Source organism: Pleurodeles waltl, chromosome 10 (genome assembly GCF_031143425.1).
Source record: "Pleurodeles waltl isolate 20211129_DDA chromosome 10, aPleWal1.hap1.20221129, whole genome shotgun sequence".
Taxonomy (NCBI): Eukaryota; Metazoa; Chordata; class Amphibia; order Caudata; family Salamandridae; genus Pleurodeles; species Pleurodeles waltl.
The window spans coordinates 308,835,571-308,861,043 of record NC_090449.1 but is presented as its reverse complement, the minus strand read 5'-3'; the positions used below and the strand labels follow the sequence as shown (position 1 = coordinate 308,861,043).

At 49.9% G+C, this 25,473-nt stretch overlaps 1 protein-coding gene across 1 annotated transcript in view; it reads right to left on the bottom strand.

Annotated features, from left to right (window-relative positions):
* LOC138261495 (glucagon receptor-like) overlaps window positions 1-25,473 on the bottom strand; it is a 562,622-nt gene that overhangs the window by 158,768 nt on the left and 378,381 nt on the right. The window lies entirely within an intron of this gene.

The following is a 25,473-nucleotide window of genomic DNA, read 5'->3' as shown; positions in this document are numbered from 1 at the left end:
AAAAATGAAAAGAAAACTTTTCAGTTTCCTTTTTTTAATGCAGCCCATTTTCCTTTAAGGAAAATGGGCTGCATTATAAAAAAAAGATTGCTTTATTCAAAAGCAATCACAGACATGATGGTCTGCTGACCCCAGCAGGCCACCATCACTGTGATTGTAGCCATTCACGATGGGTCGCAAATTGTGACTTGCCTCATGAATACTTATGAGGTAGGTCCATTTGCCACGCACTGCAAATCACTAACAGTGTCAAACGCACTGTCATACATCACAGTTTGCAATTTCCTAATAGCGAATCGTTAAGATTCACTATTAGGAAATCACAAATATTAAACCACATACATCTGGCCCTAGGTCCTAACTATAATTATCTTCTAGCGATCCCCAGTAGGTAATAGATACATATAAATATTTATACACACACTATATATATATTTATATATATATATATATATATATATATATATATTTATATATATATAAAATCCACAAACGGTTAGAAACCTCTCACTGAACGGCTGCACCAAGTCAGGTATGGATCCGACGAAAAGCAGAAGGAAACAATAATCTGGAAATGTAGTTCATCCGCTTTTATTTTTCATTAGTGGTCAAAGTAACGCTATATCCACCAAATTTATACGCATTTTGGATACCGCCTTCTACTGGACATATATATATAAGTGTGTGTGAGCAGACTCAAAGTGTCTGTAGTGTTGTAGGGTGCTCTATATAAAGACTGGTCTCCATTGAAAACTTGGGAACTACCCAGAGTTCCCTGCTTCCTTTTCTTGCATAATGCATGTGACATTCTAAATCTGAAAGGGTATTGTCTTGACTTATTAGTGGGTGCTCCATTGTGTCTGGACAAATTAATACCTCCGTGACAAGAGCAAAACACATATCATTGTTCTTATTGTTTCCGGATTGTCTTGGATGATATTTTATCAATCCAAAGCTGTAGTACTGTATCTGGATTGATAAAATGGTTGTGTCTTTTTGCAGCTCGGCTTGCATGGCACTAGCTAATCCTATGCTTAAAGATTTTGCTGTAAAATGAAAAAAGACTTTCTAACTCAGGGTGAACGGCACAATGGTAATTCAATGCTTAAAAACGCAGCTAGAAAAACAGACATTTGAAGTGAGCAAATTTTGTTCTCCAGAGAGAGATTGTCACAAATGTTCAAATCTAAAAGCACTATGGCCCTCATTACAAGTTTGGCGGGCGGCAAACCGATGTAACTCAAGAACAAAATTTTTAAAATAAGTTATATACAGTAGCATGTTAACATTCCTACGCATTGAGATGTTACGTAGTTGTTCATCACATATTTAACTCTCCCCTCTTCATAGCTATTAATTCCTACTCACATTAATATGTACCATACTATGTATCCATTCTAAACTATGTTGTTTAAAATATTTTTTTAATAATATTTTTCTAATGTTTATGACATGTGAATTGTCTTAGGTTGCACATCTTCACTAACAGTTTACCCATACAAGCATGGCATATGTGATGAATACATTACATGAAGAGGATACTCTTGAACTTGCAGGTTAGATGGTACCACCCTTCCCCGGTACCCTGGCCCCACGTAAGCCCACCCTCACAGCTCCCTGAGACAACCCAAAACAAACCAATCCCCAATGGTAAACTCCCCAACCCCGAGGCAGAGCAGCAACAGCCATCCACCGAAACAAATCATGTTCCGTATAAGAAACAAAGAGATAGATACTGTTCTACCATGCTCCTGTGAGGGGTCAGGTGGTCGGTGGGGGGAAGGCTCCCATACGTCAATAGCCAAGTGTAACTCTGGCCCATGTGTTGTACTTACATCGGGGTGTCCGATATTCAAAAGTCCAACTGGGCACTTGCTGTGCTCCATTGTAGCACAATGTGAAGCAACACAGCGCCTCCTCATGAGTGGAGAACTGCAAGGGAGTTCGGTTCATTCTCGTCCATCACAACCAACCACTCTTGGGGTGTGGCATGTATAGACAAAGATCCATGGATGTCTGTTGTTGGCTGGTGGAAACTTGGTTATGGTTGCGTTGGAGCCGAATATCAAACAATTGCGGCAACAGTTGTGGTTTTCACCATTGGAAGTCTGTCCTCCTCCTGGGTTAATTATCTGTTTCAGAGTCTGTTGCGGAGCACCCCGCCTCCTGTGTCTCAGTTGGCCTCCACAAGGGTCCTCTGTTTTTGGGTCAATGGGTTCTCTTGTCAGGGTAGCACTGGGCTTCCCTTGGTCTGCATTGCTTCTCAACCCAGGAAGTCCAGCTTTGTATGCCAGTCCCATGCACCTTGCCCTCTAACATAATTTTCAACTTGGCTGGAAACATCTCTGTGTAGGAAGCTCTCTTGGTTTGGACTGCGGCCATATAGTCTCGGAACATGGTTACGCTTCCATTGATAATTTGGTATGGGCCTTTCATACCGGCGCTCCGCAACAATGTGTCCTGCCCTTAAAGTGCAGCATCTTAGCAACCACTGTTTGTGGCTGCTGGGAGATGAGTGTGGACCCTGTGGACCTGTTCCTGTGCAAAAAAGGGGATAGGTGGTTTGGGGCAACTACCGTCTTCATCCAATTCTCGATGTATGACACCATATCATCCCATTTCTGACCCTTCTGGCAGCCCTACTATGTGCACGTTGTTACGTCTATTGCGGCCTTGCGCATCTTCCACTCGATTTTCAAAAACAGGCACTCTGTCTGCAAGCATCATGACCTGCTTGATGAGATCTTCCTGTGCCAGACAGGCTTTGTAAATCCCCAGGTCTGCTTCCCGCACCTCTGCTAGTTTATAGTGTTTGGATTGCAGCAATCCAAGCCCCACTGAATTAGCACTAATATCTTGCTGGAGGGATGTTTGGTGACCACAATGGCTACCAGTTTTTTATCAAATTGTAATTGCATAGATGATGGCATATTATTCACTCCTCCAGCCAGCTCTGACATATTTGTTTGGGATTCAAGAGCCTCGGAAGTAACCTGTGAGTGTTTAACTTGCGACTTTCCCAGGTCTAACAGATGTTGGGGGCCTACAAGCCACAATCATAAGGGGGAAGCTCAAGAAGCTGTTCCACTACTGCTTTTCTTACTGGTAAAACAAGTATCAATGTGTTTTCCACTTTTCAAGCCCATCATGTAATGCAGGGCCCCCTCAGCTTCTAAAGGAGTCACTTGCCTGAGTCAGAGTGTCTGATATGCTACTGGGAAAAATTGCATCTGTTCACCTTATCCTCGACCTCATTCCTGCCTCTTCACAGTCCAATAAAGTACGACCCTTTAAGAATGAGGCTCCGCTGCAAGTTTTATGATCCCAAACTTCCTTTCTCCCAGCCTCAGTGGAAGGTTGCAAGGAAAATCTTGGATGCTTTAGTCAGAGAAGACGGTGTGCTCCAGGTGAATATTACTTAGTTTTGGCAGTGTTATTCCAGTGTGTCCTTATCTGTGGTTAGGAGTGCCCCACTGTTGGCCTCTGGGAGGGGCCGCCCCATAAAAGGCAGTAGTTTGTCTCTAATAATATACCCCTACTGGAGCCTGCCAGCCCTTACCGCACTTCCAAAGGCCACTTTCACCTCAGCCAAGGGATGCAACTGCTGCAAGCAACAGTCCAGCCAGTGAGTGCGGCTCCAGTTACACCAGGGCTCGAGGGAGGGACCTGCCTGAAATCTGCAGGCGAGGCCCCGGGTCCCGCAGTGGCCACGACTGGAGGAATTGACTCCTCCTCCTGCCACTTACATCTAGAAGAGACCCACAAATATTCTTTGGCCACAGTATGTCTCATGTCCCCGGGCGCTGGAATGTTAGTCTCTGTGCCGCTGCTGCCTGTGTACTACGATGTGGCACGGCCCTCTTCTTCCCTGATCCTCAGTGCAAATCGGACCTTTACATTTTTTGTGAGATTCGCCGAACATGTCAACATCCACATTCAACAACATACTATTCATTCTATCACATAGTTTGTCATCCTCCATACATATTTGGTTGACATTGGGTTTAGACTTTGTGGATTTACACATCTTATAAAAGTACCTGATTTTTTACAATTCTTGCACTTTTTGCCTTGTGCCAGTCAAGCAAGGCTGTTTCCCATGTTATATTTTGACCAACACCTGCAACACATCCCTGAAACTTGTTTCTATAAATTTCATTGACTTATTTCTATTAGAAACTGCTCAAACCTCAATATAATCTGTCTCACTCACAGCAGCCACAAGTGCATTATTTAACCCATCAACAGTCTTACTCCTGAGATCTTCAGTTAAAATTTTAGAGGAAATCAAAGAATGTTTTATGGAACGCGCAATATCCATCACTTCATTAAGTGACAGACTTTGCAAGTCATAATACGTTCCCTGGAATTTCCTATTATAACAGTTGATCTCGGAAGTAAACATCCAAATTGCCTCCAAATTCACATTTGGCAGCTAAGACTCTTAGAGGCATATTTATACTCTGTTTGCGCCGAATGTGCGTCAAAAATTTTGACGCACATTCGGCGCAAACCTTACCCCATATTTATACTTTGACGCCCGACCCCGCGGATGTCAAAAATCCTGTGTGCGTCCTTGTTTGGATGCGGGAAACCACCTTGCGTTAATGACACGCAAAGTAGGCGTTCCCGTCCAAAAAATGACTTTAAGGCCTGTGTGCCTTATTTATACTCCCACGTCATTTTGATGCACAGGAGGGGGAGGGCCTTAAAAAACAGCGCCCAGCCTGATGTGCGCTGTTTTTTAACACCTGGGTGAGGGCAGGCGTTACGGGATCTGTGGGCTCACTTCCATGGTCTCTGACCACGGAAGCAGTCCAGAGGTGCCCTTCCCTGCCCCCAGGGACACCCCCTGACTCCCCCACCCACCCTTGGGGGACAACTATGGATGGGGGGACCCATCCCAGGTAAGTACAGGTAAGTATTATTTTTTTTTTAAGTGGCATGGGGGTCCTAATTTGGGCCCCCCTACATGCCACTGTGCCCAATGACCAAGACTAAAGAAATTATGCTGTTCTGACATAACAGAAGGTACATCCGTATATTGTTTTCCCAGACATGCACCTGCTTCAGTATAAACATTTCAAGCATCTTCTCAGTCTGGTGCATTTCCTATTGGTAGATTGTCAAATGCTTGTTGCCCGGTTTCACCTAAATGGATGAATAATAAAGTTACATATCAACTGGCATTGTATTTTGAAGCATCGAGTGCCACAAGTAATTTACAAAAATACTAAGACACTTAGGCCCTCATTCTGACCTCGGCGGTAAAAGGCGCCTACCGCCGGTCAGAAATCCTCCATAATCCCGCCGCGGTCGCGGAAACCCGCCACGGTCATTCTGACCCGCAGAAGGCAAACCTCCGAAAATCCGACCGCCACAACAGACCGCCAGACCAGCGGTCGGCGGAAAGGTGGAGATGAGCAAACCTCCACCGCCACGCCAACAGAAATACGCCCATCCCATTACGACCCACGAATCCACGCGGCGGTCATTCAAACGCGGTATTCCATTGGCGGGACACACCGGCGCGGTCAGAATACACACAAACGAACAAAACTCAGCCACATTGGACGATTTGAATCCCACACACCTGATACACATACACACACCACTCCCACACACACAATACAATATAAAACACACACCCACATCACCCACAAACCCCTACGCTTAAAAATTCGTAAAGAAGACAAGAGCGAGACACCAGCATCCAAAACATAACAGCCACAGCCACTCAACACCATCACCCACACACTATCCACACACAAAACAACACACACCACCACACTCAACTCACTGAAATACACATACTCCACCCCACACATCATACACACCACCCCATGGCACCCCAAAGACAACCCCGCTTCACAGACGAAGAACTCAGGGTCATGGTGGAGGAAATCGTTCGGGTAGAGCCCCAGCTGTTCGGCACACAGATACAATACACCAGTATTGCCCGGAGGACGGAGCTATGGCAGAGGATTGTCGACAGGGTGAACGCAGTGGGACAGCACCCCAGAAATCGGGAAGACATCAGGAAGCGATGGAACGACCTACGGGGGAAGGTGCGTTCCATGGTATCCAGGCACAACATCGCCGTGCAGAAGACTGGCGGAGGACCCCCACCTCAACCCCCACAATTCACATCATGGGAGGAGGAAGTCTTGAACATCCTGCATCCTGACGGCCTCGCAGGAGTCGGCGGAGGAATGGATACTGGTAAGTTGAAGCTCCAATACTGCTTCCCCCCCACCTGCATGCCAAATCAGACCCCAACCCTCACCCCCATCCTCGAACCCCACCCTCACCCCCACCCCCATCCTCACCCCCACCCTCACCCCCACCACCATCCTCACCCCCACCACCATCCTCACCCCCACCACCATCCTCACCCCCACCCCCAGCACACCTATTCCCAGCCAATGTCTCACCATCACAACCCACACATCCCAAAACCTAGGCCTGCATGCGTCCACTAAGCATGGACACCCATCACCAAAGCATGCCCAATGCATATACACATCCCCCCCACAAGCCACCCTCACCAAAGCCCCCACACACGAATGCCAGCACTTGGGGACACGAGAACCCACAGATACACCCATATGCCACACATTGAAACTATAACCATACCTCTATGCAGGACCCGACCGTCAACACACCGCGGCGGAGGGGCCAGAATTATCCACACCCCCCACCCAAGAGGCCGTCAGCGATGACAGCAGCTCTGTCGATCTGGACACCGATGACCAGCCCGGACCATCGGGGACCTCTGGACAGTCGGTTCCCCTCACACAGGCACAGGCCACTACAGACCCTAACCCCTCTGGGAACACCAGCACAGCTCCCACCCAGCGGGCCCATGCCTCTGTCTCCAGGGCGCGTCAATCTGCGGTGTGTCTACCACTACAGGGCACCCAGGATAACCCACCACCCCAACAACAACAGGGACCTGGGGGCAGTGGTAGTGGGCACACCGGCCAGGGGGCAGAGGCCCAGGGAAACAGGGGAACTCGGCGGGCAGCTGTGCGACAGGGGGGGGAGGAGAGGCCCAGGGAACCCACTCTCCACGAGGTCCTCACCACCATCATGGGAGCATACAACCGCTCCCAGGAGACGATGGCGACGGTACTGGCCCGGTTCCAGGAGATCCAGGTGCTGCAGGAGGAACACTATCGGGGGTACAGGGAGGACATCAGAGCCATCAACACCACCCTGGTTACCATGGTAGGGCTGCTGCAGGACCTCGTAAACAGCAGGGCGGACACTGAACAACACCCAAGGGCCCCTGCCACTAGCCTGGACCAAGAACAGCCATCCACCTCCGCCGGCGCTAGTGGACAGGAGGCCCCCGCACAGCAGCAGCCCACCAGACCCCCACCTCCTGCAGGAGAAGAACCACCCCGCAAGAGGGCCCTGAGATCTCGCAAGAAGACAGAGTAGGATGTCAAGACCCCCGCCAGCAATGGATACCACCTGATGTCATCCCACTGTCCCACATTGTCACCCTGTCCATCCTTGAACTGCCCATGCTCCATCTCTCCACAGGCCTCTGGACAATGTACCTGTGTGACTGTTACTCTGGACTCTGCCATGGACTTTCCTTCACCATAGCCCCCACCCACTTGAAACCACCCATCCCATTTTGAGCACTGAAATAAACACCGATTTTGCACCAAAATATCAGGAGTCTGGCTGTGATTTCAATAGATTGTAATTGACATGACAGTGCAAATATGTCCTTGTACATGGTGAAGTCAACAAACAGCTGCCACAAAGCTGTAGTCCATGGGGAAACGAAGCACAGGACTCGTAGTGGGGACCCCAGATCTGAAATAGGGAGGGAAAAGCCAAAACTCAGTCATCATACACTGGGGCAAATAGACAGGCAGCAGAGATGCTGCAGAGTAGTTAACATTTACTAAATTATCTTTGAAATGTTACCTGTGTCCTATTGGAAGTACTGTTCAATGATTCTGTCCCTGTTGTCTGTTTCAGCCCCGTCGTCTTCCTCCTCGTCACTCTCCTCAGGTTCCACCGCTGCCACAACACCACCGTCTCGACCATCCTCCTGCAGGAAAGGCACCTGGCGGCGCAAAGCCAGGTTGTGAAGCATGCAGCAGGCCACGATGATGTGACACACCTTCTTAGGTGAGTACATTAGGGATCCACCGGTCATATGCAGGCAGCGAAACCTGGCCTTTAGGAGGCCAAAGGTGCGTTCGATCACCCTCCTAGTACGCCCATGGGCCTCATTGTACCGTTCCTCTGCCCTGGTCCGGGGATTCCTTACTGGGGTCAGTAGCCACGACAGGTTGGGGTACCCAGAGTCCCCCACTAGCCATACACGGTGTCTCTGTAGCTGTTCCATCACGTAAGGGATGCTGCTATTCCTGAGGATGTAGGCGTCATGCACTGACCCTGGGAATTTGGCATTTACATGCGAGATGTACTGGTCAGCCAAACACACCACCTGGATGTTCATTGAATGGTAATTTTTCCTGTTCCTGTACACCTGCTCCCTGTCTCTTGGGGGAACCAAAGCCACATGGGTCCCATCAATGGCACCAATTACGTTGGGAATATGTCCAAGGGCGTAGAAATCACCCTTCACTGTAGCCAATTCGCCCACCTCAGGGAAAATGATGTAGTTCCTCACGGATTTCATCAGGGCAGACAACACTCTGGATAACACCTTCGAAAACATGGGCTGAGACATCCCGGAAGCAATTCCCACGGTTGTCTGAAATGACCCACTTGCCAAGAAATGTAGTACTGACATGACCTGCACCAGAGGGGGAATCCCTGTGGGTTGGCGGATGGGGGACATCAGGTCGGGCTCCAGCCGGGCACACAGTTCATGGATAGTGGCACGGTTAAGACGGTAGGTCAGGATAATGTGGCGTTCTTCCATTGTCGACAGGTCCACCAGCGGTCGGTACACGGGAGGATTCATCCGTCTCCTCGCCCAACCCAGCGGACGGTGCCTAGGAAGGACAACATGGAGCACACAGTCAAGCAACCCACAGGTACGTACTCACAGCTAGCACAGTATACGATTCTCTATGCAGTGAATGGCGTGTCTGAGTGGCTATGCAAGGCCTAGGCCTGTGTGACGCAGTTGAAATTGAGCCATGTGGGCCCAGGAAATGGCGGCTGCCTGACCTGTGAAGTGTGACAATGGGATGTGAGGTCAATGCGCTGGCGTGGCACACCGCGGCGGGCGGCGGGCGAAGACCGCGGCGCGAAGCCGCATTGGTTAACATTGAAGCCTATGGGTTTCAGGAGCCAATGGCGAAGGGCGCCGGCGGTGGCGGGACGCACCGCCGCGGTACGCACCGCCGCGGACGTGACCGCCATTTTCTATCTACTTATCCACTTGCGACTTGAACTTTCACAGGAGAGGACCTATACTGCAAGTGTTGCTGTGACCTCGGTCTGGAAGGGACAATGGCTGCTGCGACTGGGGAAAGGGCCCCTGCCTTCACTGGAGAGGAGTTGGAGAAACTTGTGGATGGGGTCCTCCCCCAGTATGCGCTACTCTACGGTCCTCCAGACCAACAAGTGAGTTTAATTCAATATGGATTTGGGGCCACTGGCTGGCTTGGGGGCCTGGCGGGGATGGGGGGCATGTTGGGCATGGCGGGGGGCATGGCGGGGGGCCTGGCGGGGATGGGGGGCATGTTGGGCATGGCGGGGGGCATGGCGGGGGGCCTGGAGGGGATGGGGGGCATGTTGGGCATGGCGGGGGCATGGCGGGGGGCCTGGCGGGGATGGGGGGCATGTTGGGCATGGCGGGGGGCATGGCGGGGGGCCTGGCGGGGATGGGGGGCATGTTGGGCATGGCGGGGGGCATGGCGGGGGGCCTGGCGGGGATGGGGGGCATGTTGGGCATGGCGGGGGGCCTGGCGGGGATGGGGGGCATGTTGGGCATGGCGGGGGGCCTGGCGGGGATGGGGGGCATGTTGGGGCTGGCGGGGGGCCTGGCGGGGGGCCTGGCGGGGATGGGGGGCATGTTGGGCATGGCGGGTGGCCTGGCGGGGATGGGGGGCATGTTGGGCATGGCGGGGGCCTGGCGGGGATGGGGGGCATGTTGGGCATGGCGGGGGGCATGGCGGGGGCCTGGCGGGGATGGGGGGCGTTGGGCCACTGGAAAGGAAAATGCTGAGAAACTTGAACGTGGTATTTCTCCCTCCCTGTACGTGTCACATAGGTCCGCGCCCATGAGAAGATCGGGATTTGGCGTGCCATCGCCAAGGAAGTCCGGGCCCTGGGGGTCCACCATCGACGGGGCACCCACTGCCGCAAGAGGTGGGAGGACATCCGCCGCGGGACCAAGAAGACCGCCGAGTCTCTGCTGGGGATGGCCTCCCAACGTAGGCGGGGTGCCTGCCGTCAACTGAGCCCCCTGATGTTCCGGATCCTGGCGGTGGCCTACCCTGAATTGGATGGGCGCGTGAGGGCAGCACAGCAGACACAAGGGGGTGAGTACAAGCATTATCTACTCTGTTGTCGCGCAGTGGAGGTGTCTGGGTGGGGGAGGAGGGCTGGGGGTCCCCCTAGGCCAGGGCGATATCTGTAGGCTGGGCACCCCCGTAAGCCCCTGTGTCCCCAGCCACCACCCTCAGTAGTTTGTCAGTACAGCCATCCCTGGGCCGTGTCATCCATGGGTGCAGTTGTCAACTCTAGGCGTGTAGGCCATGTTCCACGGAATGCGTAGCGTACCCCAAGTGCGCAACTTAGTGCAGGGGGCATCTGTGTCTGTCATGTCCGCTAACTGTACCGGAGATCCATGTACTCAATATCCCTTTATTTCTCTCTCCCCCCCCCTTTTTGTTTTTCTTTCTGTGCTTGTGTGCATCAGCATCATCAGGCGGAGGAGAAGTGGCATCGGGGCAGGAGGGAGCTGCATCTCACATGGCCCAGGAGGGCCATGCCACAGAGTCAGACTGGACCAGTGAGACGGAGGGCGAGGGGAGCTCCACGACGGGGACGACTGGACCCTGCAGCGACACGGACACGTCCTCGGAAGGGGGCTCCCTTGCGGGGGTGGCACCATCCGTGCCCCCCGCCATTACAGGTACAGCCGCCACCCAGCGCACCATCTCCGCCCTCCCAGCAGCCCCTCCGCGTTCGCCCCGTGCCCGCTCTGCCAGGAAGCCGGGCATCTCCTTCGCCCCAGGCACCTCAGGCCCTGCCCCTGTTACCCCCGCTGCCCTCAGTGAGGAGGTCATTGACCTCCTCCGAACGCTCATTGTTGGGCAGACTACCCTTTTGAATGCCATCCAGGGGGTGGAGAGGCAGGTTCATCGCAGCAATGCGTACCTGGAGGGCATTCATTCGGGTCAGGCTGCCCATCAGCGATCGTTCCAGGCTCTGGCCTCAGCACTGACGGCAGCCATTGTCCCTGTCTCCTGCCTGCCTCTACTAACTCCCTCCTCCCAGTCTCCTGTTCCTCTGCCTGTCCCACCCACACCATCAGACCAGCCTGCACACACCTCAACACCCAAGAGAAGCTCATCCAAACATAAGCACCACAGATCACGCAGACATTCACACACGCAACATTCCGATGCAGACATGCCAACAGTCACTACCACCTCTGTGACCCCCACCTCCTCGTCTCCCTCCTCCCTCCCTGTGACGTCTACACTCACACCTCCATTCACCTCACCATCAGCCAGTGTTTCCATCACCAGCACACCCTCCACTCCAGTCCGCACACGTGCAGTCACCACCCCCACTGCCATTTACACGTCCCCTGTGTCCTCTCCCACTGTGTCTGTCACCCCCTCTTCCACACCACACAAACGCAGCCACCCACCCACCCAACAGCCATCCACCTCACGACAGCCTATCCCTCCTGCACCTGCACCCAAAGACAGCAAACGTGACTCACCTACAACCACATCCTCTCCCTCCACTCCCATTCCCACTGTACCTACCACTCTCCATTGTCCCAAGAAGCTCTTCCTCGCCACTACTAACTTCTTTCCTGACCCTGAGCCCCCCCCTCCTTCTCGTCGGGGTAAGAAGAGCACCTCAGCCACCACCAGCCCTGCAGCCCCCTTGACAAGGGTGCAGGGGTATTGGAGCCCGCCAGCCCGCATGTCTGGATCTTCGCCCAGCAGCAAGGGGACAGCCAGCCCACCCCCTGGGAAGAGGAGCAGAAGGCGGAAGGGGCGCCGCAGGAGTCCGCCTTCTACATCCCCCCCGGACACCACCCAGAGACAGTCACCAGCCACAGCTCCAAAGGGAGGAAAGGGCCACAGGCCGACGACTAAGGAGGGCAAGGGCAGCAAGTTGGAGAGGTCAGGCAGCAGGCCTGCTGCCCAGGAGGAGCCCACAACCCCCATAGCCGCTGCCCCGGGAGGAACCGGCACAGCTGCCCCGGGAGAGCCCACCACCCCCATAGCCGCTGCCCAGGGAGGACCCAGCCCAGCTGGCCAGGAGGGCCCCACCACCCACAGCCCAGGTGGGCAGTGAAGGAGCACCATCCCCGCTGCCCAGGAGGGCACCACCAGGCAATTAGCAGTTGGCCATAGACCGTCTGCCGTCTCAAGAACCGCTGAACTGGGCCCCGCCGTCTCAAGAACCGCTGAACTGGGCCCTTCAAGGCAAGAACCGCTGAACTGGGCCCCGCCGTCTCAAGAACCGCTGAACTGGGCCCCGCCGTCTCAAGAACCGCTGAACTGGGCCCTTCAAGGCAAGAACCGCTGAACTGGGCCCCGCCGTCTCAAGAACCGCTGAACTGGGCCCTGCCGTCTCAAGAACCGCTGAACTGGGCCCTTCTAGGCAAGAACCGCTGAACTGGGCCCTTCAAGGCAAGAACCGCTGAACTGGGCCCTTCAAGGCAAGAACCGCTGAACTGGGCCCCGCCGTCTCAAGAACCGCTGAACTGGGCCCCGCCGTCTCAAGAACCGCTGAACTGGGCCCTTCAAGGCAAGAACCGCTGAACTGGGCCCCGCCGTCTCAAGAACCGCTGAACTGGGCCCCGCCATCTCAAGAACCGCTGAACTGGGCCCTTCAAGGCAAGAGCCGCTGAACTGGGCCCCGCCGTCTCAAGAACCGCTGAACTGGGCCCCGCCGTCTCAAGAACCGCTGAACTGGGCCCTTCAGGGCAAGAACCGCTGGCCCTTTGGCAGACGTGGCAGGGCAGGATCTATCTCGGGCAGGGCTGCAGGATGTCCTCTGGCCAACTTGCCTCCTCCAGTGGCAGTGGGGTCTGTTATGGACTGTATGGACTGTGGCTTTGCTCTCCCCAGGATGGCCCAGTGGGCAGGCCACCCACTGTATGGACTGTTTGGACTGTGGCTTTGCTCTCCCCAGGATGGCCCAGTGGGCAGGCCACCCACTGTATGGACTGTATGGACTGTGGCTTTGCTCTCCCCAGGATGGCCCAGTGGGCAGGCCACCCACTGTATGGACTGTATGGACTGTGGCTTTGCTCTCCCCAGGATGGCCCAGTGGGCAGGCCACCCACTGTATGGACTGTTTGGACTGTGGCTTTGCTCTCCCCAGGATGGCCCAGTGGGCAGGCCACCCACTGTATGGACTGTATGGACTGTGGCTTTGCTCTCCCCAGGATGGCCCAGTGGGCAGGCCACCCACTGTATGGACTGTATGGACTGTGGCTTTGCTCTCCCCAGGATGGCCCAGTGGGCAGGCCACCCACTGTATGGACTGTTTGGACTGTGGCTTTGCTCTCCCCAGGATGGCCCAGTGGGCAGGCCACCCACTGTATGGACTGTATGGACTGTGGCTTTGCTCTCCCCAGGATGGCCCAGTGGACAGGCCACCCACTGTATGGACTGTATGGACTGTGGCTTTGCTCTCCCCAGGATGGCCCAGTGGGCAGGCCACCCACTGTATGGACTGTTTGGACTGTGGCTTTGCTCTCCCCAGGATGGCCCAGTGGTGATGGAGTCCCCTCGTGGATCTGGCGTCGTGTACTCAAGTGGCTGAGGTGCCCCCCCTTCCCTTCCCCCTGAGGTGCCTGTCCTATTTTCTTTCTGATGCCCCTGCAGTGTTCTCTCCGTGGAGTTCTTGTCGTGGGACTGGGCCTTGCCCCTTTGCACAGGACCCCTGTGATCCACGGACAGTGGTTGGACTACATTTAGTAGCTGTATATATTTTGTACATAGTTTATTTTTTTATTGGGATTAATGGTGTACATATTTCAATATATCTGCCCGTTTATGATCTCTTCTTTTGGTCTTTGCATTATTTCGGAGGAGGGTGGTTTGTGGGTTGTGACAGTGATCTGTGGGAATGCATTGATGTGTGTGTTGTAGTGGGTGTGGGTGGGTGGGTGTGTGCCGGTAATCTTTTCCCTCCCCTGTGTCGTAGGTGCCGTACTCACCGATGTCTTCCGCGCCGCCGGGCGTGCTCCTGGTATATGAGGAGGAATAGGAGTGCGGGGATGACCTGCAACTCTGGCTCCATACTGCCGGAATCTCGCGTGGAGTGCGTAGAGGTGAGCGTTTTCCCGTTCGTAGTCTGTTTCCGCCGTGTTCTTATCGGCGGTGCTCCCGCCCCGGAAAAGGTGGCAGATTGGTGGGTCGTAATAGGGTGGGCGGTACTTTGTCTGCCGCCGGGCTGTTGGCGGGAACCGCCGCGCTGTTTGTTTGTACCGCTGTGGCGGGCGGAGTGTTAAGTTGGCGGGCTGTGTTGGCGGTTCCCGCCAGGGTCAGAATTGCATATTTTAGACCGCCGGCCTGTTGGCGGCTTGGCCGCCGCTTTATCACCGACCGCCAGGGTCAGAATGAGGGCCTAATTCCATGACATTGATGGTTTACCTGGATTCTGCAGGAAAGGCAGAGACTGAACCACATTATTGGACATGGCCATAATGTTAGAAGGGAATGATAACGTTAACAGAAATTATACACAAAGATAAATAAATAAATATGGCCATTAAGATGTGCTTGTTGCCACAATAAAGTATGTCAGCTAAACTGATGAAATACAATAAACTGTGCCTATCACTGAGTGAACACAGGTTAATTCAGTATATAGTATTCAAATATACGAAAGCTCACTTTACATATTGGTTGTAGAATAGATATCTTCTTAAGACACCAATTTTGAGCTCCAGGTTTTAAATGTGGGCCTTTCACAGTGTACAGACAGGCTGAAGCAGGTGTGCCTGTCACCATTTTTGGAATGTAGTTATTATAATCAAAATTAACATGAACTGTTTGCAAATTAATGCCTAATGATGCCGCATAGAAATTGTATTGCTGTGTTTTGCTAAACGCGTGTTTGAAATGTGCCCACGGGAAGTGGCCACCAATGTATATGATGATTAAGGAAATTGACTAATAATGAATTATTAATGTACTAATGTATGATTTTATTTGAGCATTAAGAATTACATGTTAAGGATTTTGCTGAATTAATTTCTAGGCCTTAGTTAGCATGAGTCGGGCCTAGCTGCCGGTCTCAGATGTGTTTTTCTAACGTGCAATGAGCTGACTTGCTGAAGGACATGTAGCTGTACTTTTCCAGAAGCTAGAAGATGTGTGTAACCATAGTAAATTCTTTCTCTTGAGACTCGACTTGCTCAAAAAGACATTCTTGCTGAATGCATTAGTGTAAACTTGTAACAGGTACTAGGTCGCATGAAATGGTTAAGACAATGGAGCTACTGACTGAGCCTGAGAGACTAAAAGTTTGTACCTGACATTCTACCCATTGGAGACGTCAATTACAGGAGCCAATAAACTACGTGAGAACTGTTCTAAAGTGATAATTTTAATGAGGTGATTACCTGATTGTTGGATGGCGAAAATGATGCACCAAATTTTTCCCAATTGGAAATTAGGGGACTGTACAACAAGATTGATATAATCCTTTGACACAAGGAGAAAGCAGCCATTTCGAGACATTTTCCTATAGCCATTACATGCCTTTGCTATTACCAAGACACTTTGTCACTCTGACTTTGCTGTTTGATTCTTTAAACCATCCTTATCTTTGTCCTGCCCGATTACATTTTTTTCCTCCTTAAGAGGGAAGTGTCCCGTATTTCCTGTCTTGCTGAATTTTGCTGTGTTTCCTGGCTGATGGCTAATCAACTGATGTCCTGAGGATGAAGACTGACTCTGTATGCTGACCCATTACGGAGAGTAACTATATGATGATTTGATTGTAATTGTCTGTTTGCCTTTCCTTTCTAGGTACCAACTGCTACCTTTTGATAGAGACCATAGTTAGATGTTTTCTAAATTTGTGTTGCTAAATTGTTTTGCATGAAGCCCAACATGCTAATGCTGATTCGAGGTTAGTTAAGGAGTTCATTAAAACTGATGCAAATAGACAAACGACTCAATCAATGCTTTGTTGAATAATGCGTTAATGATGCTCTGCTAAAGTTAATCATGTTGACGTCGTGCTTTGTTCTGATGTTTATGATCTTTGCATTAATGAAATCTTATTCTAGTTGCCATATTGTGACATTGCTGATGTGTTTTCTGGTTTTGAGACTAATAAACTTGCTAGTAGAGTGTAACCAATAGGGAATAAAATAACTTAAATCTTACAAATTTTTTGTGTGCTCATTCATGGTTCAAAGGTCATAGTGTGATCAGACTTTATTGATGCATTTATCTAGATTTACTTTCACATATTGAATATTGAGAAAAAATTTGACCTAGTGATCTATAGGCTGATTAGTTGTCTCGTCCTAAGGTGTCTTCAATCAAGGTCAAATGATTCATTGGCCTAAAACGAGTCCCAGACAAAGTAAATTACCTAGGACGGGACACGTTATCAGTTCTGGTAGCAGAGGGCGGTTTAGGCCCTTTAGGGCCCTAGGACGAGGGACCACTATTTTAGAAGTATTTTCGAAATAATGAAAATTGGAGAGATGATGTGCCCCTAAGTCCCAAATGACTTTCCCGGAATCTCGGAGCTTGCCGAAGTGAGTTGGGTATTCTCTCGGCATTCTAGTGATGGTATGAGTGAAGTAGAATTTGCGCTTGCTCAGCTTATGCATATCGCAGGTGGATTGTGAGGTTTGTGAGAGTTTTGGGGCCAGCCAATGTTTTAGTAGGAGTGGGCGTACTCCGCAGTATGAGAGTAGGGAAGTCGGCGAACTTCATGTGAGTGTGGTGCTTTGTGCTCAAAAATTGTCCACGTGGTTGTTGGCGATGTACGGACCCGGCATGGTCTAAGAGTCCAGAGTATATTGATAAGTGTAGGAGACACTTGGTTTGTGTTGTAATTTGCGCGGTTTAATAGGTCTATCGGGCGTGGTTGACGAGTCGAGTTTGAGTCAAAGTGTGTGAATGAAACCTTCGATGGAGATTTGGTAAGTTCTAAAGTGCACTCGGATGAACCATTGACATGTCGAGAGTAGAATTTGCGGGTTGAATTCTGCTTGCGGGTGTGGGATCTGAGAAGGAGAGAGTAGCGGCTGAGGTTTCAAGTGAAATCTCTGTAAAGTTCTGAAGCAATACCCTTCCTGTAGTAAACCGGCAAATTTGAGTTTGTTGTTGAGGTGCTCGCAATATATTGCATTAGTTTTGTGTGGATTTAGAGTGAGGAAGACAAGCCGCAAGACTTTGTCAGCCGTAGTGTGTGTGGGTGTGACGTCATTGGAGCCGCGCTGGGATAGGTCAGTTAGTGGGAAGGGTTGCGCACTGATTGGCAGCCGTCTGTGAGAGGCAATTGGTTGAGAAGGTAGGCGAAGAGTGTTCTGGGAACTAAAGTTACTTCCTGATTCGATTCTGAACAAAATAGAAGACGCAAAAATGAAGCTTATCAAAGCTTTAAAGAGTGCTTTGAGGGGAGATGCTTACATTACAGCGAGTGGGGGGAGCCTACACCGCCAGAGGATACTCCGGTCTATGCTGTAATGGAGGAGAAGGGAGTCGCGCCATGCCTTTGGCTAAAGCAATGGTGCAAATTAACAGAGAAAGATGGGTGTTTGGCGTTTCCAGAGAATGGAACCTTTAACATGGGGATTCTAGAGAATTTGCGGAAAGCGTTAAATGAGCAAAAGCTGTCTCTGAGACCAGCTCAGTTTGAGGCGTTAGCGATTTGGGATTTAATGGCCATGCGACAGGGGCAACAGAAATTCGAGAGGAGAATGAGAAAAGCAGAAAAGATTCTAGCGGAGGCTAGGTGGGATAGTGAAGCCAGGATGTGGAGAAGGGAAATAATAAACAGAGTTAGGATGTTTCCGGCAATAACTCAAGAAGCTGAAACACGGGGAGAAAAGCAACTTGTAAAATAGACAAGGGGTCTAGTAGGCAAAAGGAGACTCAGAGGTCTTGGGTAGATGTAGACAATTCGGATGACGATGAGTTTCTCAATCAGTTGTTACATGATCAACTGCCACCATATGCCATAAATGACAACAGATCGAGTACTAGTGCAGGTCCTGTCAGTTCGTCCCAGAATCAGGGGATCACAAATACAGTACAGGCAAATAATGTTACCACATCAGCTCCAATACAGAATGGTTCTAGTGTATCCACTGCACCCGAGACGCAGATATGGTTGCAGCCACCACCAGTTCAGAGGCTCTACCCCGATGTCCCAGTATTAGGGACGCCTATGAGTTTGATGGTGCCGGCTGATCCAGTATACATGAGATCAAAGTTAGTGCAGATTGAGCCAACTCCACAATTGCTGCCCCAGCCGCAGCAACAGGTGGTTCCGAGTTACACCTCGGTCACAGGACCGCAGTCAGTTACGGCACCTGTAATGAATCAAGCTATGGGAGTTAATGCCCCACCAGGATTGGGAAATGGCCAGGCACCAGCCGCTATATCTTTGCCAATCACAGTTGGTCTGCCAGTACCGTTATATGCACAGGTAAAACCTAGTGTATGTGACAAAGGAGTAATGACACAAGAGGGGATAAGAGGAGGGTTCTCAGGAAGCTCCCAAGGGATGACATTGGGTGAACACACAGCGGAGAGATCTAGATCCTTGTTGGAATTTAAGTCCGATTGGGGTTCCTTTAGAGACAATGAGACTATGAGACAATGAGACAAGCAGGTTTGGGTCTACTAACCCCACAGGTAATGAGTGCAAACACGTCGCAAACCCCGGTGGTGCAGGCTGGAAGTATCATGTTGCAAGGCTTAACTGCGCAACAGTTGACTGAGTGGTTAGACAAGCTTAACACTCCACAGACTACTCCTGCAACAGCAGAGTGATCAGAAAGAGAGGAATACCTGAATTTTGTGAGGTTGGGGGTGGAAGCAGCTGAGCTAGTAGAAGGGAGCATGGGAGTGAACAGATTAGAATCATACACTGAAGCAGAATTAAGATATCTGTGCCCGAAAATAACCAAAGAAGTGAGTAAGGTGCACCAGAGGTTAGCGAATTTGGCAGACAAATACGGCATAGACTTAGACAATACTAAACATCTGAAGAGGAGTTATAGGTTAGACTTCGAACCTAAAGATTTTGATCATATGAGATCTACTGGGATGAAGGCACACCTTAAAGAGATACTGCAGAGTGCTCAAGTTTGGGGAGCGTTAGAGAAGTGGGAAGGCAGGTGGGAGAAGAAGAGCGATAAGAGGAAAAGTGACTGCCTGGAACAACAGCAGGCGAAGGCTGCGCCAGACACGGGAACAATAGAGATGTTACCGATGAGAGAGACAGCTGGAGGGGTTCTAGTTCATGTACCATGGTCTAGAGGTGACATTGTCATTTACAAATGATTATCCCAGGTTGAGGGAAAAGCCAATAGAGTGGTACCAGCAAACGGATAGGTTTGTGATGCTTGCAAAGTGTCTTTGGGAAGACCTGAATACACTGTTTGAGATTATAGTTCCAGCTGATTTGTGGCTTGAGTGCAAGAGGAGTGTGGATTGGCCGACAGCGGAACCGCCAAGGGACAGGACTACAGGAGCACTGTCTCTTGAGGTGATGAAGCACTACTATAAGGTGATTGAGTTTTTGAGGCAGAAAGTGTTGCCGCAGAATATTGATTGGCAGAAAATTGATCGAACGGCACAAGAAGGCAAAGAGTCGATACATGCCTACTATGAGAGATTGTTAAAGGCGTTCAAACACTACAGTGGCACAGAGGCCATAGATCCGAAAGACATGAATCACCTTGTGTTTAGGTTTGTTGAAGGATTAAGACCAGAGATTAGCCAGATGATTAAGAATCATTTGATCTGTTGGCAAGCGAAACCGATTGATAAGGTGTTGCAGTACGCGAAATACTGTAGTGATGAGATTGAGTTGAAGCAAAGAAAGCTGAAAGAGAAGGTGATGGTGATGCAAATTCAGGCTGCTCAGGCAGGGATGCAGGGAAATGGAGTACAGCAGATGGTACAGCAGCAACCTCAAGGGAACGGAATGTTCCAGCCGCAAACAAGAGGCAGAGGTCGGGGAGGTTTTGTGAACCGTGGTCCAGACTTGAATACTGTTGTGGTTCAAAATGACGTGCAAGGGATGAAAAAGATGTCACCATGCAATGCGTGCGGGGGCGTGGGACACTGGAAGTGAGAATGTCCAATGATGGTGCAGGATGGGGTTGTTCAACAAAGCAATGATGTCAGTGCATTTCAAAATGTGAGGGGTCCAAGAATGAGGGGTACAAATCCGAACTTCCAGAATAATATGGTTCAGATGCAGGGTGTCCAACCTTTGCAACAAATGCAAATGCCACGTGTTCAGCGAGCGCAGGTGCAGCACATACAACAGCAGATTCCTGTGGTACCTAGACAGCAAATGCAGTTGCCTTTAGCTCCGATGGGACAGCAACAGGTGATGCTGCCTCAACAGGTCACAGGTCAAACAATGAGTCAAAATAATGCAGTACAACAGTTCCCATTGCGTGGTGAGAATGCAATAAACAATGAATGGCCGGATGACTGTTCGGATAGTGAGGAGTTCAGACTTGCAGCGTCCCTAGAGTAGGTCAGAGGGGCCTTTATGTTTAGGGAAAGGTGATGGGTCACAAGGTTTCGTTCCTGGTTGACACAGGAGCTACACGCTCTACAGTCAGAAGTGCAGAGGTTCCGAAATTGCCGCTTTCAGGGCATACTATAAATGTGGTAGGAGTAGCAAATCAGCTCCTGACTAATCCAATTACAGATCCGGTCCAAGTTGAGATTGGTACCTTTCAGGGATTACATAGGTTTGTAGTCTATGATTCAAGTCCTGTGTCCCTACTGAGGAGAGACTTGCCTTGTAAGACAAGGTGTTCAATCACCTGTTCCAATGAAAGAATTGAGGTACAGACAAACAGTAATGATGAAGAAGATGATGGTCAGATCTCAGAGACGGAGACCACAGATGAGGAGTACCCTTTGATAAGCTTCTTCCTGATGTTCACCTTGACCGATTTGCCAACAGAATTACAGGGAACAGTGACAGAGAAAGTGTGGGACTTGACAGGAAAAGAAGTAGGGCTGGTAAAAGGAGTAGAACCAGTCAAAGTAGATGTGAAGCCAAATGCTGTGTTTCCCCAAGTACCGCAGTACCACATGGCATAAGATGTCCGCATACAGGTGACGCAGATAAATGCGGACTTTGTGAAGAAAGGGGTCTTAAAAGAAGTGACGAGCAGCCCATGTAATTCGCCAATAATGGGATTGAGAAAGCCTTGTGGGAAAGTTCGAATTGTCCAAGATCTGAGGAAAATTAAAGAGATAGTGGTGAAATGCTGCACCATAGTGCCAAATCCAGCCGTGATCATGTTCCAGGTCCCATGTGATGCAGAAAGGTTCACAGTCGTGGACCTGTCTCAAGCGTTCTTTTCTGTTCCTCTTCATGAGGACAGCCAATTTCTCTTCAGTTTCAAATTTCTGAACAAGATTTACAGTTGGTGTCGAATTCCTCAAGGGTTTTCAGAATCACCTTCCATCTTCAATCAGATATTAAATAAGGACTTGGAATCATTGGAACTGCCTTTTAATTCGACTCTAGTACAGTACATTGATGATTTGTTGATTGCGTCCAAAATGAAAGATGACTGCAGGTATGATACCATTGCCTTACTGAATCACTTGGGAAAGAACGGACATAAAGTGTCTTCAAAGAAGCTAAAGTACAGTCAGAAAGAAGTGAAGTACTTAGGCCACCTGATTGAGAAGGGGTCAAGGAGAATAACCAAAGAAAGGGTGACAGCCATATTACAGATGAGTCCCCCAACATCCAAAAGAGACGTGAGGATGTTTTTGGGAATGGTGTGCTACTGTCGCCAGTGGATTCCCAACTTCTCGATTATCTCAAAGCCTTTGGTGAAATTGACTGTCAAGGAGGTTAAGGATGGCCCAGATACCATGACTATGTCCGAGAAAAAGATGAGGGCATTCTTTGAACTGAGAGAGTGCATGTGCAGGGCTCCAGCTTTAGGTATGCCTGACTACACAAAGCCTTTTGTACTGTTTTGTCATGAACGTGATGCTTGTTCTTTGTCTGTCTTGACACAGGTCCATGGAGGTGCAAACCGCCCAGTAGCATATTTTTCAGCTACTTTGGACCCAGTTGCAGCAGCCTTACCGGGTTGTCTGCGTGCAGTTTCAGCAGTTGGTCAAAGCCTCACTCAATGTGAAAGTATAGTGATGGGTCATCCCTTAACAATTATGGTCTCACACTCAGTCGAAATACTACTCACCCGAAACAAGACGCAGCACATGACAAATGTTTGTCTAACAAAATATGAAACGATTATATTGGGGTCACCTAATGTATCACTGAAACGCTGTACTGTGTTAAACCTGGAAACTTTGCTTCCCAATGAGAATACAGATGTTGATGAGGCTGAGGAAGTAGAACATGATTGTCTTGAGGTAACAGAACTATGCACCAAACCGAGACCTGACATTAAAGATACTCAATTGGAAGAAAATGATTACATTATCTTTGTTGACGATTCATGCCTGAGTGACTCAGTAGGAGTACTAAGAGCCGGATACACTGTGTGTACAACCACCGGTATCCTGGAAGAAATCTTGGCTTGAGAGAGTGTATTCTGCTCAAGTGGCTGAATTGGTGGCTCTTTCTAGGGCTTGCCATGCCACTGACAAACTGAAAGTCACACTCTATACAGATAGCAGATACGGATTTGGAATTGTTCATGATTTTGGCCAGTTGTGGTCACAGAGGGGTTCCATGACCTCTTCTCGTTCCCAGTGAAAAATGGTGAAAGAATTAAGGAGTTGTTGCACGTGATTCAGTTACCTCTTGAAATTGCCGTGGTCAAATGCAGCGCTCATGTGAAATCACAAGACTTTGTGTCAATGGGAAACGGATATGCAGATCAAGTCGCAAGGTTTTGTGCATTGAAATGTATATCGTTCAAGGATCAGTGGGAATTGTTACCTGAAACTGAAAATGAGACATGTACAGGGTATGCATTGAGGGTGGTTGACACCATGGAAGAGTTAAAATTGTTGCAGGGACGTGCCAGCAGAGAAGAGAAACGTTCTTGGCTTAAAATGCAATGTGGACAAAGACCTGATGATTTGTGGGTTTCAGATGAGGGGAAAATGGTTTTGCCAAACAGTCTTTTGTCACAGTTTACAAGGTTTTACCATGGTCAAGCACATATTGAGAGAGACGCCATGATCAGGTTGTTCAAAATCGATTGGTTCAATCCAAAATTCAGACAAGCTGCAGAAGTAATCTGTCACAGGTGCATCATCTGTCAACAGATGAATGTGGGGAAAGGGACCGTGGTGAATTTAAGCCACATTGGGAGAGCTGGAGGTCCATTTAGTAGGATGCAGATGGATTTTATTGAGATGCCTGTGTGTGGAGATCTGAGATACGTGTTGGTGATTGTGTGCATCTTTAGTCACTGGATTGAAACATACCCCACACGTAGGAATGATAGTCTCACAGTAGTGAAGTTGCTGCTTAGGGAATTGATACCACGTTTCGGGTTTCCGATCTCTTTAGAATCAGATAGAGGAAGTCACTTTAACAATGAGATGGTTAAGCTCTTGTGTGCCGCACTGAACATTGAACAAAAGTTGAATTGTAGCTACCGTCCTGAAGCCTCAGGACTAGTGGGACAAATGAATGGTACCTTGAAGTCGAGAATGGCGAATATGTGCGCAGCTACCCATTTGAAATGGCCGGATTCATTGCCCTTAGTGCTAATGTCAATGAGAAATACACCTAACAAGAAAACAGGACTGTCTCCTCGTGAAATTCTCATGGGCCGAGCTATGAGATTGCCTGCAGTGCCTGCAAATTCTCTTGTGAATATCACGGATGATATGGTGTTGGACTACTGCAAGGGTCTGGCTGACGTGGTCCGCTCTTTCTCTCACCAGGTGGAAGCAACCACACTGCCACCGAGAAATGATCCAGGTCACAATCTGAAAGCCAGTGACTAGGTTGTTGTCAAGAAACACGTGAGGAAGTCGTGTTTGGAGCCACGTTGGAAGGGGCCGTATCAAGTGATACTGACAACTACTACTGCTGTGAAATGTGCGGGAATTCCAAACTGGATACATGCCAGTTGTGAGAAAGTAGCCTCTTTCTGGCCTTGTTACCCCCACTTTTGGCCTGTTTGTGAGTATATGTCAGGGTGTTTTTACTGTCTCACTGGGATCCTGCTAGCCAGGGCCAAGTGTTCATAAGTTTGTGACCTATATGTATGTGTTCCCTGTGTGATGCCTAACTGTCTCACTGAGGCTCTGCTAACCAGAACCTCAGTGGTTATGCTCTCTCTGCTTTCCAAATTGTCACTAACAGGCTAGCGACCAATTTCACCAATTCACATTGGCATACTGGTACACCCATATAATTCCCTAGTATATGGTACTCAGGGTATTGGGGTTCCAGGAGATCCCTATGGGCTGCAGCATTTCTTTTTCCATCCATAGGGAGATCTGACAATTCTTACACAGGCCTGCCAGTGCAGCCTGAGTGGAATAACGTCCACGTTATTTCACAGCCATTTACCACTGCTCTTAAGTAACTTATAAGTCTCCTATTTGTCTAACCTTCACCTGGTGAAGGTTGGGTGCAAAGTTACTTAGTGTGTGGGCACCCTGGCACTAGCCAAGGTGCCCCCACATTGTCCAGGGCAAATTCCCCGGACTTTGTGAGTGCGGGGACACCATTACACGTGTGAACTATACATAGGTCACTACCTATGTATGGCTTCACAATGGTAACTCCGAACATGGCCATGTAACATGTCTAAGATCATGGAATTGTCAGCCCAATGCCATTCTGGCATTGGGGTGACAATTCCATGATCCCCCGGGTCTCTAGCACAGAACCCGGGTACTGCCAAACTGCCTTTCAAGGGTCTCCACTGCAGCTGCTGCTGCTGCCACCCCTCAGACAGGTTTCTGCCCTCCTGGAGTCCAGGCAGACTGGCCCAGGAAGGCAGAACAAAGGATTTCCTCTGAGAGAGGGTGTAACACCCTCTCCCTTTGGAAATAGGTGTGAAGGCTGGGGAGGAGTAGCCTCCCCCAGCCTCTGGAAATGCTTTGATGGGCACAGATGCTGCCCATCTCTGCATAAGCC